Here is a 24,397-nt window from a genome sequence, read left to right as displayed (position 1 = left end):
AGCATCCTATGCTCTTGTCCTCTTCTCATATTCTTGCCCTATGGTAGCTATTGTATTCATCTTTTACAGGCAATCAACACACTCCATCTTGGTGCCATAACTTGTGTTTTTTGGGATATACTTCATTGTGAGTATGGTTTATGCTTGTTTCTCTCCATTTTGCTTATGTTGAGGTGTGCGGATGCGCCACCATACACACACCCACACTCTCTCTCCCTCTCATATTCCTATCATCTTGCTACTTGCATCTTAAGGTGTGTGTATTCGCCACCTCTGGTATGAGAAGTGAGCACACTTACATGTTTCCCTTACCTCATTATCTTCCTTACTACATGCACAAATAGTAAGCCCATTCCCACTCACTCACAATTCCTCTCATCTTGTTTTTCGACCACCCCATCCCACACTTGGGAGTCGATCTTGAAATTGTTTTCCATGATATGTTTGATTGTGTATATGTATGCATACTAGCCGCATATCTTGCTAGGTGGGGCCCCTATTGTGTACCTCCCCCATGATGAGGCCATCGTGCATAGTCTTGGTATAGAGGCCACCAAGTTTGTTTTGCACTTCCACCTCTCATTTTCTGCCCCCACGGAGGAGGGATTTGCAAAGACCTTCTGTCAACAAAGTAAGGATGCATGCTTTCAATCATGGATGAGTGGCTACGAGAGTTTTCAAATTGGAAGACTGAAGAAGAGGAGATTGCAGAAGCACTCAAGGCCTTCATTGAAGTGCTGGTGCCAGTTTGTAGCGTCATCAATATCCAAGAGGTAAGCTCCCCATCTCGCATTACTCGTGCCTATCATAAATCAAGAGCACTAAGAAGAAGGGATACAAAATGTCATCCTCCTGTCAACCAAAGCATTCTATCAATGAGTGCCGATAGAGGAGGTGAAGAAAGAACGACGAGTTTTGCTTTTGAGAACCACATCAACACTCTCTCACATCTATTATATTTTGTGAATCACCAAGTGTTTTCTCTTTATCGGTCAGAGAAGAGTCGTCAACTACATCAACCACAAAGTCCAAGCCACAAAACCTAAAGCATTTGGTGGAAGCAAGTGGGCCTATGCTCTTTCTCTAGACCTAGAGAGTTCAAGTGAAGTACAACCACCCAGAAATCGCTGCCACATGCAAAATGGAAAGCCGATTGAGGTAGACTCTTCTTGTCCAATCAATTTTGAACCCAGTATGGAGGATTATGTGGACTTCAACAAGAGGTAGAGGCCTGTTGGGGTGAAGGTATCACCTTGTCAACACTTAAGGTATGAGACTCTAGTGGTCAAAGCCTTGTCCTACACCCAACATGGATAATAAAAATAGGCCAGAAGTCTTTCCTTTTTGTTTCTTTCAACACATGCATGTAAACGTGTACATTGATAGGAAGATATTCTACTAGCAAAAGATTGTTTTCCTATTCAAAAGAGATGCTTGATGAAGTCCTTAAATCCCTACGTCCCATCATCTTGCCCATTCTTGATTACTACGACTCTTTTGATCTAAGCATCTTTATTCTATTCTAGCCTTGCACTCTTCTTAGCTCCTGCTCAAGTTTTCCACCCATGTATAAACCTTTATGAATCACTAAGTCATTCCAAAAAAAAAAAACGTTTATAATTGACTGCTCATTGATTTACTACTATGGCAAGTGTCTCTTTTTCCACATTCAGTGGCAAGAAGAGAGAAGACATCACCACCAATTTTTTGGATAACTTTGACATCACTTGTGTGGTTTCCAACAAGGATGATGAAGCCTCATGACTATGAATCTTTCCTCTACTAATGAAAGTAGATGCCAAGTCTTGGTAAAAATCTTTGCCCCAAGCTACCAAGGCATGCATGGGACTTCCTACGTGCTACATTTGTGAAGAGGTTTGGTGGAGGCACAACCACAAAAAAGTTACGGCAACTGTTGATAGAGTTAAAGCAAGGACGTCTGCTAGAGTATGCCACTTATAAGCTAGAGTCTGCTAGAGTATGCCACTTACGAGCTAGAGTATGCCACTTACGAATCCAAGTTTGTGGATTTGTGGGAGAGATGCATTGCCTCACTCGAGGAAGGTGAAGGAGCACCTTATTTCTTGAAGAAGGGCAGTTTTTGATTGCTGGCCTGTGGTCACTGCTTAAGGACAAGGTGAACGGGAGGTTCCCTGCAATGTATGAGTTGGCAGTGGAAGTAGCCCACCTTAAAGATAAGAAGCTGCACATGCAAGCAGGAGTCAACGAGTCAAAAGAATCAAGCTTAGTCCGCCTAACCCCTGTAACTGTAACAACCGCTCACATGACCCAATCACAAGAGGCATAAGAAGAGCAGCAAGACCTGTTGAGTCGCATCACAACTCAACTTGAGAATCTATCTATGCATTTGGTGTAACAAGGGCATGCACACAACCACAATCAAGAGGAAGGGAGAGGACAATGAAGGCAAAACCAATAATACCACTGCTATAATTATGGGGAAAATGGCCATGGAATGCATTAGTGCACACTGCCCAAGGAGGCAAAATTTCAACAAAAGAACCAAAAGGAGCTAGAATAAACCAGATTTCACCACCGAGAGCAAGACCACCACCACGGAGGGCACCACAACAAGCACCACTCGTGCAAATCCTACAACCACCCTTTCAACCACATCCACCACCACCACCACAACCTCTCATTCCACCCTTACCTCCACCACTTGTCAACAACCAGGCAATAATTGTCATTAGTGTTGAAGGTAAGGGAAATGAGAAAGTGGAGGAGGATATCAAGGGAGTGGCGAAAGGTAAGACCAAGGTTAAAGGAGTAGATGCCATGGGGGTAAACCATGCTAGGCATGGTGAATCTTTCCAAAAGGAAGAAAAGATGAAAACTAAAGGGGAATCTAGCAAAAAGCCATCCAAGTCATGATGTAAAATTGACATCGTAGATTTCTCTTTGGGTGAATGTTCTAAACCATATGATTTGGTTCAAGATGTTTCTATGCAGGGCCCAAAAATCACATGGCCCCAGTTTCTCCACCTAGCACATAGGGTGAGGAGATAATGGACAAAGATGGCTAGCAAGAGACGACCAAAGTCAAAGATAATTGGGGCTATTTTGGGAGGAATCTAGATGACATACTACCAGTGAGGGATGCTCACATCAAAGGGCAACACATCTCCAATATCGACATTGATGGTGGTGCACAAATATGCGTCATGAGTGAAAAAATGATGCATCATTTGGGTTTAGAGGTGAGTAGGCCAAAGCCATGGCGAGCCAAAATGGAAAATAATGTAAGAGTCCAATGTGTTGGTGTTATAAATGCAGGTAGGATAAAGACGTTCAACACCAAGGTAGAAGTGGACATCTTTGTCATGCCACACAAGGGGGAGGGCTATCCTATCACTCTAGGGAGGCCTTGGCTTATGGCTATGAGAGCCAAGTAGGACTGGGACACTGGCATAATCCAAATGAAGGATGCCAAAGGGAAGCCAATACTTTATGATGACATGAAGATAGGTCGGCAATGCGACATGGATCTAGAAACCTCTATGGATAAGTTTTCTAGTAGTGACTCTTCAACCACTTCAGAGAAGGAGTCAACAGTAACTGAAGAAAGTGATAGTAGCATTGAGATGACAAGGGTCATTCTCAAGGACCCTAAGAGGATAGAGCAACCTGATGCATCATCATCAAAGCAAGGGGAGACACCAGGTATACAACCTCTGGTAGAAGCAAGTAAGCTACGTCAAATTCTCTCTTGTGAGTTGTGTGGAAAGGAGAGTGAAGATTATATTTTGATGCTAAGTAACTTTACCATATTGTTCATTGAGAAATATGATAAAGTTACTAGATTCACAGAAGTTCAACATCACATTAAGCTCAAGTAGGGACGTAAACCTGTAGTGCTGAAGCTAAGGCAGCTAGGAAGAGGCCTTGCTCAAAAAGGTAAGGAAACTGCTAGAAGGAGGTTTTTCATCTATCCCGTTGAAGACTCAAAGTGGGTCTCTCTAGTGGTAGTCACACCAAAGAAGAACTGTAAGTGGAGGGTTTGTGTTGATTACAAGCCCCTTAATGCAGCCACAACGAGGGACCATTTTCCTCTTCCTTTTCAAGATGAAGTTCTCAATGAGGTAGCAAGACATGATCGCTACATGGTATGTGATGGCTACTCAGGCTACTTCCAAATTAGCATCACTGAAGAAGATCAAAAGAAGACAACCTTCATCACACCATGGGGATGTTTTTCTTGCAAAGTTATCCTTTTGGTATCACCAATGCTCCAACCACTTTTCAACTCTATGTGACATTTGTTTTTTAGACATTCTTTGGAAAATCAATTTGTGTTTTTACTGATGACTTTTGTATCTATAGCTCTTGCTCTCTTCATTTGGAGAAAGTTTATGAAGGTCTAGCTAGGTTGCAAGCTTTGGGTGGCTACCTCAATGGAGAAATATCACATTGGTGAAAGCAAGGGTACTCTTCTTGGCCATGTGAGCTCTGCCAGGGGCATTGAAGCTAACCCAAGCAAGGTTCAAGCCTTGGTGGCTTTTCCGTCTCCCATGATAACAAAGAAGTTGGTCTCTTTTCTTCAAAAGGTGAGGTATTTGAGTAGGTTCATTCACCTACTCTCTCAAGTGGTTCTCCCTTTACAAAAAGTTACCCATCAAGAGATTTTCACTTGGAGTGAAGAAAATGAACAACAGTTCAATGAGGTAAAACAAAGTCTAGCCTCACTTCCCACCATTGCACCTCCAAAGTGGGACGAGCCATTTTATATAAACCCTAGTGTGGGCAATGACACACTTGGGGCGGTATTGATGCAAAAGGATCCTTAAACTTCTTTCATGTGCCCTATCTACTTCTCTAGTCGGATGATGACTCCATCAAAAAAGGGATACATGGTAGTGGAGCACATGGTGCTTGCATTAATGTTTGCTACCACCAAATTTTGCTCTTATTTATTGTCTAGACCATTCATAATCTTAACAATGGAAGAAGTATTTCTTTATGTAATGTAGCACATGGATGTTTCTTCTAGGATTTTGCAAATGGCTCACAAGGTTGCAAGAGTTTTGACTACACAATGCCAGTGGAGAGATCCATAAGAGCTAGTTTAGGAGGCATTCTCACTCATTGCCACTATGAAAAGAAGCTAAAGATCAAGACAAGTGACAAAGAAGTAACACCTATAATGGAAGTCCCTAAGATAGAGAGGGCTCACTCTCTTTTTTTTGATGGAGCCTATAAGAGGACAGTGGAAAAAGCTGCGGCAGGCATTGTCATCTTCATCAACGAGCAAGGGGAAAAGGTATTCTTCATTGGACATCTCATGGATTCTCACTTCAACAATGAGGCAGAATATGCAACCTTAACTCTTGGGTTAGGGTGGTGAGTGAAACAAGGTATTCAACGGCTAAATGTATTTGGTGATGACATGCTTTTAATAAAACAAATATAAGGATCTTGAGCTTGTAAAAATCATAGCTTACTAGGCCATTTGCAGCAAGTTAGAAAACTTTTAGGAAAGTTTGAAGCTGTACAATTACATCATGTCCCTTGAGAAAAAAATCAAGAAGGAGATTCTCTAGCTGGAGAGAAGCTACAAGATGTTCTAGTGGTGTGTGCTATCAAGTTGAAGCTACCTCTCTTCCAAGGTAGCAATGCTATGTCTGACATCATGAGTTTCTTGGACATAGGAGAGTGTCCTAAAGATGTTACTAAGGGCCAAAAGTAGTGGCTTGTACGTAAAGCACCAAAATACTGCCTTGTCAATGACGACCTCTACTGCAAGCGTAATGATCAAATTCTTAGGCGTGTACCTCTCTCTAGAGAATTCACCAAAATCATTACAAGTTGCCATGATAGTGTTTGTGGAGGGAACTTTGCACTTGACATCACCAATACAAAGGTTTTACAAGCCAGGTTTCTGTGGCCTACTTTACACAGAGATGTACATCATTGGTGCAAAATATGCAAAGAGTGTCAGAAGGTTGGTGATAGGAGGCTCACTTATGATCCATAGACTCCTATAATCTCTTATGAGCCATTTGATAAATGGGAATTGATGCCATTGGGCCTTTGCTAAGGAGACAATCATGTAAATTTTATATCATCATGGGTGTAGACTACATGACCAGGTGGGCTGAAGCAGTTGCTACCACCTGGATTACAACTAAGGAAGTGACTGAGTTTTTACTTGAAATGTTGCCATTTTGGAACTCTTGAAATAAGTTGTGATAGGGGACTAGGTTTTAGAGAAGATCTAGTAGGAGAGCTGATGGAGAAGCTGGGTATCTCACGAAGACACTCAACTCCCTACTACCCACAACGCAACGGTTTGGTGGAAAAGGTAAATGGTATGATGTGAAAGACCATCACTAAACATGTAAAATAATAACAAAAGTGATTGGGACAAGCATCTTATGGCTGCACTTTGGGCTTATTGCACTTCATTTCAACACATCCCTTGGATTCACGCCATATCACTTGGTGTATGGTAAGGAGACCATTTTACCCATTGAAGTACAATTGGCTAGTCTCAGGGTACTAGCTAGGCAGATGGAACGCCCTAATGCTCATATTCACAATCACATTCTTGATCTAGAGAGGCTTCAACTAGACAAAGAAGATGCTATCAACTATTATGTAGCACATGCAAAGCAACGTTGACTTACCTTCAACAAGGCACTTAGAGCAAAAGGTCTCAAGAAAGGCATGTTGGTCCTAAGGTATGATAGCAGATTTGACACTAGGAAGGATAAAAAGTTTTCACCTAGATGGGAGGGACCATTCGTCATTAGAAATCGCTACAACAATGGAAGTTATCGATTGATGGATGCAGATGGTAGGCTCCACAAAACACGTGTCAATGGATGGAGGCTGAAGAAATACTTTTTGAGGTTTGATCAAGAACCTATGATGGAAATACCTGAGGAGGGAGACTCCTCCACCTCAACTGAAGAAGAATGAAGTACTGAGCTAGAGACATAAATGCCTCTAGCTTCACGGAGAGGGCTAATGAGGGCCGCTTTTCAAATTTTGAACCACCTCTCTCTTGGTATGCACTTGATGGCAAGGCTTCAAGGCTTTGTGGAGGATGAGGGATCTGATGCATTAAAAAAAGAAACAAATATATGTTTTTTTTTTGTACATAGCTATGGTTTTGCCACATTTGGATCTTGGAAATAAGGAGAGGTAGGAACAAACCCTATTAAAAAAACAAAAAATATTACCTGACGATAACTACTTGACGGTCACTACAGATGAAGAATAAAAGTCAATAATGAAAGGGCTTATGCATTATAGAATAGGGGGAAACAAAATACTATCAAATTCAAACATAATTCACTTGTGATGACAAGGCTTGCACATGGAGTCAAGAGGGGACCACCTGGAAGACTTTTGGAAGGGAAAATATTTTTTTGTAAGATTTTTCTCTATTTTTTATTTCAAAATTGGGAAAAGTTTTCAACAACAAAGCTGTAGGCATTGAGCTGATCTTTTTGTCCCTATTTGTTTTATAATTTTTAAAGCTACGGTTTGGGAGATAGGGCAAAAATGGTGGAGCCTATCTGTTCACATGGGAAGAAGTCATGGTTATCCAACTCCACACACATAATTTCTTAAAGGTTTCTCTCCATTATTTCTTGATTTTCTCTTATTTTATCAAGATTCTCTCAAATATTATAAAGAAGACCTTGGACTCAACCTATGGAAGGTGGCATGGAGACAAAGCTTGCCATGATGAAGGCGATTATGAGGAAATTGATAAATAAGCAGGGCACACGGAGCTCTCTCATTGGTAGAATGTCTCTAACTAAGGCTACTTTGTAATAACTCCTTTTGCTCATAATCTCTTTCCTAATCACTCTCTTGGCCTATAGAACCAGGCCTTCTCTTTTGTAAACAGGACACACACTACCCCATATGCATACTATCCCATATCCACATACCCACAAACTTATACATATACACATAACACACATCTATACATACACACCCTTGTGCTACATGCTAGTAGCATGAACCATAATCAAATAATCACAACACCATGACCATCACCATGCACAAAAAATGAGCACCATATCTCCACACACTTGTAATGAAGGATTGAAGGCACGATATTCCTCGCCACCATCAACTCTTATCCCTCCATTATGCATCCTACGGTCTTGTCCCCTTCTCATCTTCTTGCCCTATGCTACCTATTGTATTCATCTTTTGCAAGCAATCAATACACTCCATCTTGGTGCCATACCTTGTGTCGTTTGGGATATACTTCATTGTGAGTATGGTTTATTCTTGTTTCTTTCCATTTTGCTTATGTTGAGGTGTGTGGATTTTCCACCATACACTCACTCTCTCTCTCCCTCTCATATTCCTCTCATCTTGCTACTTGCATCTTAAGGTGTTTGGATTCTCCACCTCTGGTATGAGAAGTGAGCATACTTGCATGTTTCCCTTACCTCATTATCTTCCTTACCTACATGCACAAGTAGCAAGCCCATTCTCACTCACTCACAATTCCTCTCATCTTGTTTTCCGACCACCCCATCCCACACTTGGGAGTGGATCTTGATATTGTTTTCCATGGAAAATAACTTTAGCATGGGCACATTTGATCTTGAGGACATATCCACATCCAAGTTGATTTTGTAGCCATGTTTGTAACCCATTGAAAAAAAGGCAAACAAGGTTGAATTCAATATAAAATGAAACAAATCCCCTAATGTCACACCATCTTAGTCTGAAAGTCGCCATAAGAGGTGGTAATGATGGCAAACATCTCGCTCTTACTACCCCCCATAATCTCCGGGGTTGACCATGAAAAAGCTTGCAGGGAAATCAGGCAACAAGGGTTAAAGACAAATAGTGTGAAGGAACAAATCTACCTTGCATGGATGAGGAGGAAGCCATTGCTAGAAGACTTTCTCAAGAGTATGGATATATAATTTGATTGACACCCATTTCTATTTCTATAGACAATCAACACACTACAATCCAAACAATGAAGTTTTCTTAATCTTAACCTATCTATTGTACTCTCTCTCTCTCTCTCTCTCTCTCTCTCTCTATATATATATATATATATATATATATATATATATATATATATATATATATATATATATATATATATATATATCCCTCTCCCTTTCCTCCCATCTAGCCCCACCTATCCCCATCCATCTCTCCTTATATCTATCATTTCTACTCCCTCTCCCTGCATCTTCCTCTCTCCAAGTCTATCTTTTTCACTCTCTGATTGTCTCCCCCCCTTCACTCTCTCTCTCTCTCTCTCTCTCTCTCTCTCTCTCTCTAGCTTACTTTGATTTTCCTCCTCCCTGTATGTATCCATTTAGCTCTCTCACTATCTCTAGTTGTCTCTCCCTCTCTCTATCTTTCACTCTCTTGCTCTAATTGTCTATCCCTCACTCTCTTTCTAGCCCCCTCTTGTCTATACTTGCCTATCTCCATCCATCTCTCCCTCAATCTTCCTCTCTCTCTCTCTCTCTCTCTCTCTCTCTCTCTCTCTCTCTCTCTCTCTCTCTCTCTCTCTCTCTCTCTCTCTCTCTCTCTCTCTCTCTCTCTCTCTCTCTCTCTATCTCCCACTCCCGCTCTCTATCTCTCTCCCTCCCTCTACTTCCAACCTTCTCTCTCCACTCTCTCTCCTAGTCGTTCTACCTTTAACTTTCCCCTTATCTCTCTAATTTTCCCCTTGTCTCTCTCTAACTTTCCCCTTATCTCTCTAACTTTCTTCTTGTCTCTCTCTAAGCGCACTCCCTTTGTGTGTGTGTCTAACTCTCTATATCTTTCCTCTTTACTCTTTCCGCTCCATCTCTTTCTATCCATCACTCCCCCCCCCCCCTCTCTCTCTCTCTCTCTCTCTCTCTCTCTCTGTCTCTCTCTTTATCTCACTCTCTCTAATGCATTTGGTGAAGTGGGTGTGCACTTCTCTCTATCACTCGATCCCTCCCACCCTTCTACCCCTTTCTCTCTCACTTTGACCCCCCCCCCCCTATGTGTGTGTGTGTGTGCGCGTGCGCTGCTCACTGTTAGAGGGCACCAACGTCCTCTCATAGTGAGAGGAAGATACAACGAGAGAGAGAACTGGGTAGGAGGGCGGGAGGGGGAGAGCCTATATAAAGGCTTTGTGACTCTATTTTTCAAGAAGCACTATATTAGAATCTCATTGTTTTCCTATTGCACGGTCAATTAAGAAGGGCTCTATGTGAGTGAGTTTTCTATCTCTCTCTCTTGTATTCTCTCTCTCTCTCTCTCTCTCTCTCTCTCTCTCTCTCTCTCTCTCTCTCTCTCTCTCTCTCTCTCTCTCTCTCTCTCTCTCTCTCTCACTCTCTCCTTCTCTCTCTGTCTCTTGCACACACTTGAATTGAGCGATAGCGCCCACTGCCACCATTTGCTAGAGAGAGAAGGAGATAGAGATAGAGAGAGAGAGGATATAAAAGAGATATAAATTTAAACTTTTAATCTCTTTGCATTTTTTATTGATAATAAGTTTCTCTCTCACGCTATCCCTCCCACCCTTCTACCCCCCGCCCCCCCCCCCCCCCCCCCCCCTCTCTCTCTCTCTCTCTCTCTTTGTTAGAGGGCGCTGGCGCCCTCTAACAAAGAGAGAGACAGAGAGACCAGCGCCCTCTAACAAAGAGAGAGAGAGAGAGAGAGAGAGAGAGAGAGAGAGAGAGAGAGAGAGAGAGAGAGAGAGAGAGAGAGAGAGAGAGAGGTAGGAGGGATATAGAGATTGAGAGGGGAGAGCCTAAATAAAGGCTTTGAGACTTGATCTTTTAAGAAACACTATATTAGAATCTCATTGTATTTCCTATTGCACGGTCAATTGAGAGGGGCTCTATTGGAGGTGAGTCTTCTATCTCTCTCTCTCTCTCTCTCTCTCTCTCTCTCTCTCTCTCTCTCTCTCTCTCTCTCTCTCTCTCTCTCTCTCTCTCTCTCGCACACACTTGAAGTGAGTGCTAGTGCCCACTTCCAACGACGAGAGAGAGAGAGAGAGGGAGAGAGAGGGGATAGAAAAGAGATATAAATTCAAAGTTTTAGTCTTTTGCATTTTTTGTTGATATTAACTTTCTCTCTCTCACGTTATCCCTTCCACCCTTCTACCTCTTTCTCTTTCTTGCTTTATCTCCCCCCCCCCCCCCCCTTCTGTGTGTGTGTGTGTGTGTGTGTGTGTGTGTGTGTGTGTGTGTGTGTGTGTGTGTGTGTGTGTGTGTGTGTGTGTGTGTGTGTGTGTGTGTGTGTGTGTGTGTGTGTGTGTGTGTGTGTAAGCGCCCTCGTACAATGAGTGCAAGAGAAGAGGGGGGGGGGGGGAGAGAGAGAGAGAGAGAGAGAGAGAGAGAGAGAGAGAGAGAGAGAGAGAGAGAGAGAGAGAGAGAGAGAGAGAGAGAGAGAGAGAGAGAGAGAGAGAGAGTAGAAGGCAAGAACTACCTCTAGCAAGACTAACAGACATTTGAAGCTTCCACAAGTAGTAACCAATGAATTACCATAGTAATTGATAGTGCAGAGTCAATCAATCGACAAACTATAAATATGACCCACTACATTTTTGAGGATCCTTAGATGCCTAGATTCAGAGATACTTGTACTCTTAGACTCTTTACACTCTTGTGATCTTTGTATCACTTTGTAATCATCTATTATGCTCTCTCTCTCTCTCTCTCTCTCTCTCTCTCTCTCTCTCTCTCTTTGTCTCTCTCTTTCTGTAATTCCAAATCCATCTATTGGCATACTTGATGCTCACTAGTCCCACTTTCACTCTCAATTACAGTGTCTTGTTATTTAATTTCTATTTTTGTCTTCCAGTAGTCTGAAGTGCTATCTAAATTCTTTGAATCTGACACCACTAGTTCTAAGTACCAACCTGGAATAGCTACATGAACACATCTAGCTCATTCCATTTTGGCAACCATGGTGGTTTGAGCTAATTTTCTATAGGATAGATGAACTACCTCCTAGCTGGTATTAGATATATTGCATGTCCATTATGCCACCCAGAATGAGCACAAGAGATCGACGACCAACAACTTGCTTCATGGAGAACCCACAGCGAGTCGGTCCGATTCCAAAGGAGACTGAATTAGGCTCTGAAACCAATTAGCACCCGCACCCTGGGAATGAAACTGAGTTGGATTTAGGAGGGACACAACTAAGGAATTAAGGGACTTACAACATTCTAGTCATTTGAGGCGTAGGAGAGATGAAAGTGTTGCAAATAGAAATAGGCCTTATGGATCTCAAAGCCAAAAACAAATTGATGAGAGTGACAAGAGTCAAAGAGCTCATTGCTCATCACACAAGGAAACCAAGAAGACAATAGAGAAGAGAGTCTCAAAGACAAAGACAAAGAACTATGAGGCTGATACTAATCACTATGACAAGAAAATGTCACGCAACAGGAAGCTAGCACACATGAATAGAGTCAGCAAAAGTAAGGAGCATTCTAATGAACTGAAAATTTCTTTTTCAATATTTGAAGGTGGAAAAAAGGATGACCGTGCTGTACACATACAAGATTTTGAGAAGTATGCAGGGTTGAAAGATATTGATGAACATGAATGGGGATAGTATTTTCCTCAAACTCTGAAGGACACAGCTAGGAAGTGGTATTTCCATTACCCAACCTGCCGACTAAGATCATATCACAAGATCATTAAAGCTTTTAAGTGGAAATATTGAGATAATAGGGGGGTTGAAGATATTTTCTTTGAGCTAGACAAGATGAGGCAAGGCAAGTTGTCGTTCAAAAGGTATGTGGAAAAAATAAAAGAATTGACTAGCCAACCGCAAGAACCTCCCTTGCAAAAAAAAAAAGAGAGTTTCATTCTTGAATGGCTTTAGGAGTAAGAAGTTGAGAATAGGAGGTACCTGCACCTAGAAAGAAATTCAATGACCTGGTACAAAGAGCTTGGTTCTTGAATGGTTTTAGGAGTAAGAAGTTGAGAGAGTAGGAGGTACCCACACCGACAAAGAAATTCAATGACCTGGTACAAAGAGCACCAAAATTGGAGTAGCATGCGAAAAAGGAGAAGGGCCATAGGAAAAGACAATCCAGTGATGATGAATCTTCTATTGAAGAGAGCTTTGCACTTACAGTTCTAGTTCTTCTAAAAGCAATTTGGTGGATGACAAAATAAAGCTAAGAAAGGGCCCTGGACTAGAAAGATTGAAGAAATGTCCAAACAAATTGCCAAGATAGGAAAGAAAAGATCCTCAATGCGAAAAGAAAAAATTTGGTGCGCCAAATGTCGATTAAAAACTATATGTCGAATGAGTGTTCCCGATGCACATATTGCAAGGCCTTTGGTCATGTCTTGAACAATGCCAAATTAGGATCCATCATTAAAAGAAGGGAAAAGACATGTCAATGATCGCACTTACCAATCCAAAAGTGCCCAAGGCTAATGGAGCCAAGGGGTCTGCGAATGGGTCATGTACATTACCAGAGTGGAGTTTGCAGGGGTAGAGGTAGAGGAGACTTCTCGAAGAGTAACATGAACTGCTATGGCTGTGGCAAGTATGGCCACTTTGTAGCTCAGTGTCCAAACTCACTGAAGCTAGAGGTAGATGATCAAAAACCACAATAGCCAATACCAGTAAGAGTAGGGACAAGACGCAAGGGGGTAGTGATTGAGGAGCTCCCCACTGAAGAAGAGAATTAGAATGTTGAAGCCCAAAATTGGGAACATCAAAGAAAGGTATGGAAGGCTAAGGTAAGGAGAAGATTGTAGAGGAATGGCACGAACAAAGGGAGCTTGCAACAAAAATCCTTGAGAGCTATTCAAGAAATCTACCGGAACAACCACAGAGTTTAGAAGCTTGAACCATTTAAAAATTATCACCTCAGTCTTTGGAACCAAGAAAAGAAAGGCAACAGATAGACTTGAGGGGTCTATGATTGTTGTAGTACAGAGCCGGTCGATGAAACTTGAAGGCAAGTTAGAGAAGACTTGGCCAAAGTTGGAAACACTCGCCTATGGAAGAATTAGGTGGATTCATCACAAAGCCAGCCACTAAACAGAGGCAAACCAATGAAATGGAACTATAAAGATTCCGATGAGGAGATGTCTTCTGGTTAAACATTGGCATCTTGATCAATCAGCAAGATGAAATATATGTGAATGTTTGTGAACGAATTCAAAAGTTAATAGAGGAATTAGATGACATCTGACGCACATTAGCTGAAGTGGTCAACTTCATCTGACAAAAGAGAAAATCTGAAGTAGAGGCTATAATAGTGGATCTGGCAGCCATCCGAGATGATGAAGTTTTGGTGATCTAGATAGAATGTAAGCTCAAAAAATAGTGGGAACCATTATTTGGTGTCATTCTGGATGGAGGAGCTGGAGTGAACATGCTTGGGCAGCATTTCAAACAAAAATTGGAAACATTAGAGATGAAGCAAGATCCATTCATAATAAGGATGGCAGATCATAGAGTAGTCCAAGCCACTGTTCTTATCAAAAACATGCATATAAGTGTGGGTAAAGAAATGTTCAAAACCAAATTTTTGGTGTTGGAAGTTCAAGGAGCCTATGGTATGTTGCTGGGAAGACCATGGCTCAGGACTGCTGGAGCCGTACATGACTACACAAACCAAACATTAACGATTCAAGGCTCCAGTAGAAGAATTTAGATGAAGACATACAACACCAGAACATGGAGAAAAGGTCTGACACCAGAAGAGCTGTGTAAGAAGTATGGAACAAAGAAGATTGAGAGGATGCTAGCATCCATGGACGTCTTTCCCCTAACAAAAATTGGTCTCAGTGAAGCATTGATGGACAAGGAACATGCTGAACGATAGAAGCAACAATATCCAAAACAATTTATTGAGTTAAACACTGGAGAAAGGTGTTATGGGGGAATCATAACATAAAGATAATAATGAAGAAAAACAGCCTTTACTGCCACTACATTATTAGAATCCATTAACAAACAGCGTTCAAAATATACACAGGAATCAATTTTTTTAAAGGTGCGTGCATTTTTGAATACAAATTGAAAACTGTATACCTAGGAAAACAAGAATTTGACATTGCACAGGGTATCAATTCTCTCATTCTTCTTCATTCCACATGTTCAAAACGTTACAACCATCAGGGAATAACCCATTTTTTGATATGAGAAGGTTTGTTCTTTTTTAGAGTACAATCACTAACCATCTCCTGAAAAAACTAAAAACACTCAACTAAAATTATAAAACTACGCCCATTTAGGGTTAGCACAACCCTGTGGTAGAAAATTTTTCCTAGCAAAAACTTTTGACTTGATTCCCACAAATCCCTTATTCAAAAACTCAATGCTAATAACTATATAGAGTGGCAAAGTGAAGTGCTTGGAACTTAATCCAAGATTCACTAGCTACACACTACATAATCACTAAACACCACCCATAAACCCCCAAAGGATTACATTGATATCCCAAAACATTGTGTGCCACCTCAGTACACAACAAGGTGAATTAAAAGTGCACCATTTATTGGCAACATGCGAGGCCTGGGAACCCATCAAGTATATCATCATCCATGAGAGATTATACAAAACATACCTATAGAACCACAATTCAATGGTCAAGTAGCAAAATTAGCTTGTAGACAACACTCTTAAAATAATACTTTCATCACGAGAAACTTACGTTAAATGGAAGATCTTTCACCTGAAAATGCATTGGTATGCTCGGAATAGCAATGCAACACCGTATGAGGGAGACACGAAGATTCAAAGAAACAGTAGACTCACGTTGAGCTTTTTCAACAACGTTTAGTTTCATTATTTAAAAACTTAGGTTTTTAATAAAGGTTGGCTTTTATACCTTAGACAAGGTTCAAAGAATGAATTTCTACCCATTTGGCATCAATACAAGGCTTAGATTTGCATATAATTACAAACTTGTAGGCCCTCAACCCCTTTAAACTCATTGATAATCAATAATATTACAAAGGCTTTGGACTTTGCGGGATTTTTCAGTGATACAAAGGGATTTAATACATTCAATTGGCTTTAAAAATGAGTGGAACCCCTTTTGATGCTCTTTCTCCATGTGTTGTTAGCTGAACAACTAACATTCCACCTCTCCTTGCCTGTGTCGTCCGCGACACAGCTACTTAGGGTGCTAAGTAGTGGTTGGGCTTCCTTACCACTGTCCTTTGTGCATGATGCTCAAGACCATTAGGAGAAATATAGACTTTGCATGGGCCTTGTAAGGAATCCTAATTTTTAGGGATTAAGGCCAATGTTGTGTAGGGTTAAGGGGACAAAGGCATTCAAGAAGGTAGTTTTGAGTAGGCTTTTCTAGCCTTTTTTTAAAGACACATGTAGGATGTGGACCTAAGACGTTCCTTTCTCTCTCTAGCTTTTTAAAAGTGAAGGGAGTAAAGGGGTGTAGCCACATCAGAAAAAATGTGGGTCACTAAGAGCCAAAATTTGACTTTTTTGTCAAAAAACTTATTTCTGACTTAAAACTCCCCCTGACATATATACATATCCAAAAATCATTTTTTGACCTTTTTTTAAAAATACCTACAAGCACTGAAAGCCCATTTTTTCAAAATATCCCCCCCCCTCCCCCCAAAAAAAAAGAAACTATGTTCTCTTCTCCTCCTCCCTCCTCTCTCCCTCTCCTCTCCCTCCTTGCCCCTACCCTCCTCCTCCTCCCCTCTCTCTCCCTCTTCCTCTCCCTCTCCCTCTCCCTCCCTGTCCCCTTCTCTCCTTCCATCTTCGTCCCTCTCCCTCCCAATCTCTCTGTTTTGTTGTCAAGAGCACAACAACAAGTGGCGATTGTCACAAGGCCCCACCAAGCATGCTGCATGGCACCAATGCACAGTGTGACAAGGGTCAAAATGGATTCTGCACAAGTGACTACACGTGAATGCAGGGTCCAACTCTTCTTTACATATTTTTTTAATAAAGCTTGGTGCATCCTTTTAAAAAATAATAGTTTTTTCAAAAATTAGTGTGAACATGGCCTTTTGAAATTGGGCTCTTTTAAAATGGGCCCTTATAAATATTGGATCCACTCATAAACCACTTATTTCTTCAGCATAGGTGAGCTCTTACCATACCCAATGGCGTGCACCAAACAAATTGCCAAAAAGCATATGCATGCCAATAGAAACACTTTCCAAGGATGTGAGAAGCCGACGTGGCTTAAAGGCACAAGAAAATGGCCGTGAACACTTGGCTGTTCTAGGCACTCTTCAAGTAGTGGGCATGTTAGTTGGGCCTTGGAGTCATTGCAGGTAGGAGATTTGTCATGTGCACAACAATAAACACCACGACGTAGAGTTAAGCAATGCATTGAGCATTGGCAAGAAGAGGAGGGCCGTCAAACACTGGAGTCTAGCAGGGAGTAACCACCGCACCACAAATCCCGAGGAGGACCATCCAAAGCTCGGGTTGTCAATACAGATACTGAATAAGAAATAGAGCCATCATGGCAGTGTGCTCAAATACTGTGTACACACACCGGGTGCTAGTAGGGGGGAAGACCCTGCCTCGTGGCTGAGGATACCTCCCCACAACACAAGATCGGGAGGCAAGGGAAAAGGATGAATTAGAAGAGGTGACAGATCCAACACCAAAGCATGTAAACAAGTGCAAATCTAAATTTTTCAAGACACCCAAATGTCGCCCACCAAGAAACGTGCAAGTGCCCCATAGACAACATCAGCGGCATTGTAAAATAGGAAGGGAATTTGTAGAAATCCGGCACTACCAAAAGACAACCGAGCTTCTAATTCGACGAGCCCCCTTTGCTCTCATGGTGAAGGAGGTGCTCCAAAGCTATGGCAATCAATACAATATGCAAGCAATGGTGCTAAGGCTATTCAAGAAGATGCACAGGTCCGCATCATCTCTATGTTGGAAGATACCAACCTATGTGCCATACATGCAAAGAGAGTGACGATACAACCAAAGGACATGCAGCTTGCACATTGATTGTTGCAGGACTTTGAGCATTAGCCATTGCACACCCTGCTTTTGTACTCAGATTATTTTGCAATGACAAAATGATTTCGGAGTTTTGTATCTACTGCCTTCAAATTCATTTGACTTTTTTTTTCTTCTTCATGTGTTTTAAGTTAAGTGATTCTGTGTATGAAAAATTAAAGTTAAACTAAATATTAACATTTTTTGGTGTCTTGGAGGGCATACAAGGCCAAGAAAATCCAAAAAGAGGGTGGCTACAAGGGCACACAGATGGGCCAACTAGAAGTCTTGTTAAGCTCATCTGCACGTTCTTGTGGCCACCCCCTTTTTGGCCTTGTATGCCCTCTAGGACACCAGAAAATGTTAATTTAGTGAAAGCAGATGACTATGCAGCAGTACAGTGTAAATTCCATTTCTTTTCACTCAGATGATTTTAATACTCTCTTTTCACTCAGGTGATTTTAATACTACCTTTTTGGCTTCTTAATGTATTAAGTTAAGTAGAAAGGAGTGATCATGTGCATTAACATTTAAATTTAATCTTTATCTCACCATTTATGGGGTCTTGGAGTGTAAACATGCCAATAAATGCCAAAAAGGGGGTGGCTAGAAGGGCACGCAGATGGGCCAGACAGGACCCCTGTTTGGCCCAATAGCGTGTCCTTGTGGCCACCCCCTTTTTGGCATTTTTGGCCTTTTTTGCACTCCACAACCCCAAAAATAGTGAGATATTCTATGAAATCAAGTGTTTATGCAACATCACTGTGTAAAAATCCCTTTTGGCCCTATCTGGGCTGGTCTGTAGCTCTGAACACTAGAAAAGCACAAGTGCAGGTTCAATTCAAATTCCCAAGAAACATTTCAACCCAAGCAACTCATCCCCAACCCCTTGACAATGGTCCACTTATGGTGAGTTGTTGCTTAAAGAAAGGACACCGCTTATAAAAACACAACACCAAATTCAGTAATTTACAAGATTGAGGGATCACATTGAAAAGAATATACAAGATAGAGAGGCAATTTAATATAAATTTTATTACTATTCAAAAGTTGAACTTACATCATACATATGAGGAACTCATAGTTTTTTGGCCATTTTTTGGTGCCTCTCTTGCGCATAAGGCAACTTCCCGGCCAAGAGGGAGTGCGCTATTGCCCGAGGGTCAGTTGATACAATGGAAATGTGTATCCCTATCTGGGCAAGCACTTTGCCATGGAACCAATGCCAAATGCTGTGCATACAAGGGATCTATGCACTAGGAACACAAGATGAACAGTTTGAGCAATGATGCACAAACACAAAACCTTAATCAGAGATTTCAATGACCATGTCATGAAATGATGGCCTTGGGGAGTAAATTCATTGTGTGTACAATGGAAACATCATTAGGGGGGAGTTGTCATATGTAATGTGCAAGGGAAGATTGAGGTCCAAAGGCCATACACCTGCCACCCATCCTTGCTGCAAACTCATCAACCTCCAGGATGTCCTGCCATAAACCTGTCAAGGGTAAGAAAAAGACAATGAAGGGCATTAAAAACAACATGGAAATTAGGATAAAGTTTACCTCCTACTCCTTGTCCTCCTCCTCCCTATTTCCCTTTCCACCCAAGTCGACCCTTGATTTCATCGCATCCACGAGCTTTGGATCATCAGAGGGGGGGTTCTACAGAGGATTAGGAATCCTAGTGGCCACAACCTTGGCTTGCATGGCCTGGAATTCTTCCTCAACCACATGAAATTGCTATATTGCCAGGACCTCCGCACACACAACTATAATAGTGTCAGTAACACAGTCCCCAAGTGGCAAGAGCTTGCTTTCAAGGGCATCTAGCACATCATCTAAGGGAAATTGGGCGCTGGTGCATAGCACACTCAAGCACTCATCCATGCGCATACCAAATTCTTTTTCCAAGTCATGCATAAAGACATACTCCTCCCCATCCACTACCACTAAGGAGAAGTGGCTGATTTCTACCTCTGGGATAGCCTCATCTGTCAGTGGTGCATCCTCTAGAGTGTCACTAGTGCCAACCACAACTATGGATTTCTCAACCACCTCCTCAAGCCCTCTGGGTTACTCAAGATGAAGTGCGTGGCCTTCTGTTGCAGGGTTCATGATGGGGAAACCCTCCTGCTCCTTGGCGTCCTTGATTGAGCACATTCTTTTATGGTGCGATATGTATCGTCTGTTGTGTTCTGACTCGAACCGAGGGTCCAATCGTAGTTGGTGGTTTGACTTTAGGTATCCACTTGTACCTGATGGAGGTTGGTTTGAGTTACAGTGGGGTATTTGATACCCATAGTCTAACTTGTCTTCTTTGGGCAGTCAGTCTTCTACTCTCAACTGCACATTTCTCCTTTGGTTGCCATATCCATTTCATCTTTAGTAGTGATGGTTCTTGTTGAAAAGATGGATACACTTGTTTTCTCTTAGGGTTGTTGGTGGTGCATAGCAATATTTTGGGCATCCAGATTTTCTGAGATTGGTTACCCAGTTGACTTTTGGGAATCCAAACTTGCATGGCTTCCTGCATTGGTGGAGTAGTAGAAGTCTTTATTGGAGATGTAGTTGTCATTGTGGTTGATGACTTATGCTTGTTTGTGTGGAAATCACCTAAAGCTTCCTTCCATTCCTCTTTATTGTAGGCAAATGGTACTTTTAGTTTTCCTCCTTTGAGTGTGAGCTCTAGAATTTTGGCATCCCAGTCTTGAACTGCTTTGTAGATTCTCATCCATAGAACACCTAATATTAGGTTCTCATTCATGTGTTCATCCGCTATACATATGAAAGTATGCGAGCAATAGAATCCATGAATCGTAATATTCAAGTTGATCTAAGGTTGGAGTGACTTATGTAGACCTTGGAAGTGGCTCGACAATACTCAAGTGGTTGAGTAGTTGCTTTGCGGTAAGTGGAATAGTTGACCGCATTGACTCGTGCTCCTATATCTGCTAAAGCTTTAGCTTTGTAATCGTCGTTCAGATTCACATTGATTCTCATATCAAGACCATCTAGCCACTTGGCATCAATCTCGACCTCATCCTCTACTAAGGGTTGAATGTGGAGGTTACTGAGTGGTACAACTTGAAGAACAAGTTGTCTTGGAGCTTTTTATTTGAGAACTTGAATGTGAACTTCTTCTTGAGCCTCCTCAATAACCTATTGTCGTTTAAGTTTCCTTTCCTTTTGATGCATGAATTTTTTGCAAAAATTCATTACTTAAGGGAAGGTTGTGTTTGCAGAGTGGACATCCACTAATCCAGTTTTCCATGATTTCTCCATCTATTGGGGCTAACTTGATAGTCCCACTTGGTGAAACATCTTCAATTACAAAAGGACCATGTCCTTTTTTCTTGAACTTGGGTAATGTTGTTTCAATGAATATACTAGGATTAGATCCCCTGGTTTAAAAACTTAAGCTAGCAAATGAGAGTTGAAGAACTGCTTTTGTTTCCATTTTTGTGCGTATATACGGGCAATGTCCGCTAAACATTGTTCATCTAGGTGTTCTAAGTCCTTAAGTCATTCGGAAAACTCATGTCCTTTCCATTCCAACTCAGTTGCAACTGAGTGTGGGTAATAAGAACTCCATTGGCAATATTGCATCCAGGCCATAGACCAAGTTAAAATGAGTCATGGTCAAAGCCGTTTTAAAAGAAACTCAATAAGCCTATAAGGTAGAGTGAATACACATTTCCCAATTTGTTCTGCTTGAACTAACAATTTTGGTTAGTACAGAGCTCAAAATTTTGTTTGTATGTTCTGCTTGATCATTCGCTTGGAGGTGGTAGGGTGCAAATTTTTTATGGATTACCATGAACTCATCTAGTAGTTATTCTATCACCTCATTGAGCAAATGAGATCCACAATCACTCACAAGCTCAATAGGAAGTCCATATCTAGTAAAGATGCATTCGTACAGGAATACAACCATGGTTCTTGCATCGTTCTTCTAGGTGGCTCATGCCTCAGCCCACTTGGTTATGTAGTCTGTTGCCACAATAATATATTGTGATTGAGTTTTGTGAGCTGGTGGTTGTATTGGACCTACAAAGTCTATACCCCATTCAGCAAATATGTGTGCTCCCATCATAGGTTGCAGTGGCATGTTATCCATTCTTGTTGGCATCCTTGCTTGTTGGCACGCATCACATTGTTGAACAAACTCTTTCATGTCAGCAAATAAAGTTGGCCACCAAGTGCCTTCCATCAATATAGCCTTGGTTGTGGTCTCATGAGAGAAGTGACCCCCAACTAGACCTGCATGAGCTTGTTCCATAATAGGAAGGTATTCCTCTTCATTGGTGCACTGTCTAAACTGTTGATCTTTCTCGCATCAATAGACCTGGTTTCCAATCATTGTGTATTTGGCTACCTCAATTTCTATAGCTCTTTCCCAACTTTTACTCATGTCTTTTGGGAATATTTTCTTAGTCAAATACTCAACCAGGTATCTGCTCCACTGGGGTGTGACTAAAATATGGAATAACGTGGCATGGGGTATGGCGGATTTTTCTTTGCATTGAGAGCAATCATCCACGTAGGGTGATGAACATCTCTCTTCATGGTAGGCCAACAAACACCCAACTGGTTTAGTCTTTGCAGGGTTTAGTCTCGTGAAAAGTGGCCTATGACTGTGGTATGAGAATGAATCAAGTAGGCTTCTTGCTCCTCGGGATTGATGCACAAGAGCAAGATTCCATCCTTATTTTTATGATATAATCTTCTCACCAACAACAATTGATATAGAGCTAATTTCTCAATTAATCGTGCTGTAATATGAATTGGTACTTGAGAATCCACTTGTGCTATAGTCATTAAAGAAACAAGTTATTTGGACCATCTTGAAATCATTTCCTTAGAGAACAGATATTCATCGAGCAAGTTATTGTCTACCCCTTTAAGTGCCTCCCCCGTGGTGAGTCTTGACAGTGATCTGCCCACTGGTGAGTCGTGCCTTTTTTGACCACAATGTGAAGTCAAATTCAAGTAGGATGATAAAGTATCTTACTATCCTACCTGTATTGCATGGCTTATTCACCAAGTAGAGTAAGGATTCATTGTCTACAAAGAAGAAAAACTTGTTAGCTAACAAGTAGTGTTGAAATGTTTTGACTGAATATACCATACCAAGAACTTCTCTTTCTGTGGTTGTATAGTTCTTTTCCACCAGGTTTAATTTCCTTCTAGCATAGGAGATAGAAAATCCCATTGTTCCTTCTTGCATCTGGGCTAAGATGCAACCAATGGAATAACTTGTAGCATCGACATGTACGTGGAACACTTTGTTCTAGTCTGGAGATTTTAGTATTGGTGCTAAGCTTAAAGCTTTTGGAAGGATTCCTCACATTCATGAGTCCATTTGAAGTGAGTGATAAGGTTATATATGAGCCAAGCAATTACTGCATACATGTAGATAAATCTATGATAGTAACCACAATGTCCCATAAATGCCTACACTTCTTTGACGGTTGTCGGCCTAGCCATTTTTGTGATCATTGCCAACTTTTCCATGTCTGTGGCTATACCATTTTTTGACACTATATGTCCAAGAATTTTGCCTTGTCTAACCATAAAAACGTGTTTTTTAGGATTTAAAAAAATCCTATATAGACGATATCTCTCAAAGACACATTGTAAATGTTCAAAATGACTTTCTTGTTTTGTGGAGTGCACGCAAATATCATCCATGTATACTTCCAAGAACTTTCCTAGATACTCCTTAAAGGCATGGCTGATTAACCTCTCAAATGTTGGTGGTGCATTGGTCAATCCAAAAGGCATTACTCGATAAGCAAAAATTCCCCACTCATTGGAGAAGGCCATTTTATGTTGGTCCTTGGGATCAATAGTCAATTGGTTGTATCCAGAGAAGCCATCCAAAAAGCTATAGGCTTCCTTGCTAGCTACTCGCTCTAGCACACATGATTGGTGATGGGAAGATGATAGTTATTGTGTATGGTGGCGGAGTTCACCCTTTTGAGATTACACACACTCTAAGTTTTCCACTCTTTTTAGGCACCACCACAATTGCTGATACCCAATCAGTGTGCTCTATTCCATAGATAAACTCAGCCTCCTTGAGTTTCTCTTTCTCTTTCTTGATTTCTTGGCAAAGGTTTCATTATAGGTGTATGGTATTTGTTTACTTGGCCTAGCGTCATCTTTCATCGAGATAGTGTGTTGGCATATGGCCGGATCCACCCCTTTGAGATCTTTATAAGACCATGAAAAAACATCCCTGCATTCTTTAAAGTTCTTGTGACAATCTCGTTTTCTTCTAGCAATAGATCCTTGGCTATGTATTCCGGTTTTGTCTCTTCTCCAAGCTCGGCAAGGTCAATTTGTTTGGCGTTTCCTGGTCCTTCATAAGAATTTCTCGGTTCTATTGATTGTCGCAAGGGTTGCTCTACAATGATCCTGCGATCTTGTAAAGTGTATTTCTTATAACATGTTGGAACACT

This window comes from Adiantum capillus-veneris, chromosome 21 (assembly GCF_014529385.1).
Source record: "Adiantum capillus-veneris isolate H3 chromosome 21, ASM1452938v2, whole genome shotgun sequence".
Taxonomy (NCBI): Eukaryota; Viridiplantae; Streptophyta; class Polypodiopsida; order Polypodiales; family Pteridaceae; genus Adiantum; species Adiantum capillus-veneris.
This window is presented reverse-complemented; position numbering follows the sequence as displayed.